Genomic DNA, 3965 nt, shown 5'->3' on the forward strand with positions numbered 1-3965 from the left:
ACTTCCAACCCAGTCTGCATCACATCCAACAAGATTTCCATTCGATCCCTTTGAGTAGTAGATCCCAACGTTATTCGTGCCTTTGACGTATCGAATGATTCTCTTAGTTGCCTCTAGGTGAGACTTCTTCGGTTTTGCTTGATACCTAGCACATATCCCCACACTTAGACTTAGATCTGGTCGACTAGCCGTAAGGTAAAGTAAGCTCCCGATCATTCCTCTGTACAGCTTCGTGTCCACTGGTTCACCCTCATCATCTTTGCAGCTTTTGTTGGTAGAGCTCATCGGAGTTTTTACCTCCTTGAAGTGATCCAGTTGAAACCTTTTCAGTAGTGCGTTTGCATAGGTACTTTGCGAGATGAAAACACCTTCCTCTGTCTGCTGAATTTGCAACCCGAAGAAATATTTCAACTCCCCCCTCTTTAGTCATGTCTCGAGTGAAATCATCTACAAGTCGTTTAGATGTTCCTCCAAAGATGATGTCGTCAACATAGATCTGAACCACCAGCATCCCTGTTTCATTCTTCAGCACAAACAGTGTTTTGTCAACACTTCCTTTGATGTAGCCTTTATCAACCAGAAAGTTTGTCAGCCTTTCATACCATGCTCGAGATGCTTGCTTCAACCCGTATAGGGCTTTGTGGAGTTTGTGCACATACTCAGGATTAGTTGCATCTTCAAAACCCTTAGGCAGATGCACATACATTTCCTCAGACAATACCTTATTCAGAAATGCACTCTTAACATCCATTTGGTACACTGTGAAGTTCATGATACACGCCATACCAATGAACAGTCTGATAGATTCCAATATAGCCATTGGAGCAAATGTTTCTTCAAAATCAACTCCCTCAATTTGCGAATACCCCTGGGCCACCAATCTTGCTTTGTTTCTAACCACAATTCCATTCTCATCAATCTTGTTCTTGAAGATCCACTTAGTTCCAACTATGTGACCATCAACTGGCTTCTCCACCAACTCCCGTACATCATTTCTGATGAACTGTTCTGGTTCATCCTGCATGGCTTGGATCCAGATTTCATCTGAGAGTGCTTCGGTGTGGTCTTTCGGCTCAATATTTGAGACAAAACATGCAGACTGTACCATTTCTCTGAAGTTGATCTTCACACCTCTTGTTCTTCTTCCTTCATTCACCTTGCAAATAACATCACTTGATGAGTGATTTCTTTGAACATTTGGAGTACTCATCTCCTGAGTTAACTCTGAAGGTGGCAATGTGTCATTCGTTGATTCAGTTGATGAATTCTTTGATGCATCCGATGGTGTGTATGTCTTCTGTTCCTCATTGTTTTCCGATTGAACTGTTGTGACATCATCGAACACGACATTTACTGACTCCATGATCATCAGGGACCTCAAGTTGTAGACTCTGAATGCTGAGCTATTGGCTGAGTACCCCAAAGAACATGCCTTCATCGTTTCTTGCATCATACTTGCCAAGATGCTCTTTGTCGTTCAGAATGTAACACTTGCACCCAAAAACGTGAAAGTAGCTGAGGTTTGGTGTTTTACCTTTCCACAGTTCATACGGAGTCTTGACAATTCCTCTCTTGACATAAACACGGTTTATGATGTAGCATGTGGTTCTAATAGCCTCTGCCCAGAACCTCTGCTTCACATTGTTACCATGCATCATAGCTCTCGCCATCTCCTGAAGCGTGTGATTCTTCCTTTCTACCACTCCATTTTGTAGAGGAGTTCTGGGTGCAACAAATTGCTGAACTATTCCGTGTTTTCCACAGAAGTTACTCATGGCTTCATTCTGGAATTCTCCCCCATGATCACTACGAATCTGCTGCAGTCTCCTCTTCCCATTTGTACCTTGAAGAACCCAGATCTTGAAGCTTTCCAGTGTATCAGACTTTTCACGAATGAATCTGACCCATGTGAACCTTGAGTAATCATCAACCAGAACTAGAACATACTATGCTCTCTGTCTGCATAGGACCCATGAGATCCATGTGTATCATTTTAAGCATATCCTTTCACTGAATATCTTGAATCATCTTGTGTTGGACTTTGACATGTTTTCCTTGATTGCACGGCCCGCATACTGTCTTCTCTGTTTCCTCCAGCTGAGGAATGCCTCTGACTGCACCTTTCTTGATGATGTTAGTCATATGCCTCATATTCATGTGGCCAATTCTTTGATGCCACAGACTTGTTTCATCATGTGCTACAAAGCACTGCTGTACCATCTGCCACACATAGCAGTTGTTAGCAGATCGTACTCCATGTAGCATGACTCTGTTCTCCACATTCACAGCTTTGCAATCTCTTCTTGTGAATTGGACCATCAATCCTTCGTCACATAGTTGACTGATGCTGATTAGGTTTACTTTTAGTCCCTTGACTAACAACACATCCTTCAGAGGCGGTCTGGATTCAACTGTATTCCCTTTGCCTTTGATTGCTCCTTGGCTTCCATCTCCAAATGTGACTCTTCCTCCTTTCAATGGCTTTATATCTCTGAGATTCTTGTGTGCTCCTGTCATATGGCGAGAACATCCACTGTCGAAGTACCATGGATTTTCATCTTTGGTACAAGTGCCATGCTGCATCTCAGACCTCTGTGGATAGGTCATTGAGTAGGTTTCACTATCGTATGTCCTAAATCAGATTTCCTGATCCAGAGTTGATTTCTAGAGCCATTCCACCAGTACTTTCCTTGTCTCAACAACTGATTTACTTTCTCCCGATAGTGATAGCATTTCTTCTTGATGTGACCTGGTTTTCCACAGTAGTAACATCCTCTCTCCTGCTGAATCTTTGATCGTGGCACATTCTGGAGATTCTTAACTTTCTCAACAACAGTCTTTGATATAGTACCTTCACTTGTTGTTCTCCCCTCGGAGTTGGAGCTTGGGACAAATTTGATGGGTCATGTATCACTCTTTCCATACCCAGTGTATCCTAGACCTTGGGGAGTCTGATCCTGTCTCCCCAGATTCAAGATTTTATCAAGTTCCTTTGACCCAGTGAGCATCCTGACAGTCTTGTAATGATGTTCCAGCTTGGCATTTAAGTCAGACGATCGGGCCTTCTCGTTTTTCACTTGTTTCTCTAGTACTTCAATTTGGACAACAAGCCATTCATTCTGCTTCTTCAGATCTGAGGTATTTACCTCCTTTTTTCTTTCATCATCGAGTTCTTTTCTGAGATTTATCACCGTGTCTTCCAACCAGCTTTTCTCCTTTTTGAGACATAGATTCTCCTTACCAATCTGAACTACTGTCTGACACAGTTCTTGATAGTCAATTCCATCATCACCGTCTGCGCTTGACTGATCATCGTTAGTGTCATTTTCTCCTTCGGACAGTTGGACATTCAGTCTTGTAGTGTCCATATGTCCATACCCCTTACACTCATGACACTGAACCTCCGCTTTCTGATCGTTCTTTTCTGACTCAGACATTCGTTTCTCATCTTTTGCAGCACGTCGTGATGTACTTCATCTTCTCTAACCTGATTCGGCTCTACGAAGGACTTTGTCAAAACGCCTGACTATCATACTTACTGGATCATCGTTATCTTCTTTGTCATCTGATTCTTGTGATACCAGCGCGACTCCCTTTCCTTTCTTTCCTCCGTCAATCTCCATTTCATGTGCTCTCAGCATCCCTACCACTTCATCAAAGCTTATCTCATCTGTGTTTAGAGAGACTGACATAGCTGCCTTATACGCGGTATACTTAGATGGTAGACACCATAGAAACTTCTTGACCAGCTTCTTATCCTTGTACTTCTTTCCCAGTATCAAGGATTCCTGAGCTATGCCACTGAGTTGTGAACTGAATTCTTCAACTAACTCATGTTATCCCATTTTAAGATTCTCAAACTTAGATGCTAGATAATCCAATCGTGAGCTCTTCACCTTTGAAGTTCCTTTGAAGTGAGTTTTCAGTATTTGCCATGCTTCCTTGGCTGTCTCACATCCCTGAAT

Source organism: Brassica napus, chromosome C4, assembly GCF_020379485.1.
Source record: "Brassica napus cultivar Da-Ae chromosome C4, Da-Ae, whole genome shotgun sequence".
Taxonomy (NCBI): domain Eukaryota; kingdom Viridiplantae; phylum Streptophyta; class Magnoliopsida; order Brassicales; family Brassicaceae; genus Brassica; species Brassica napus.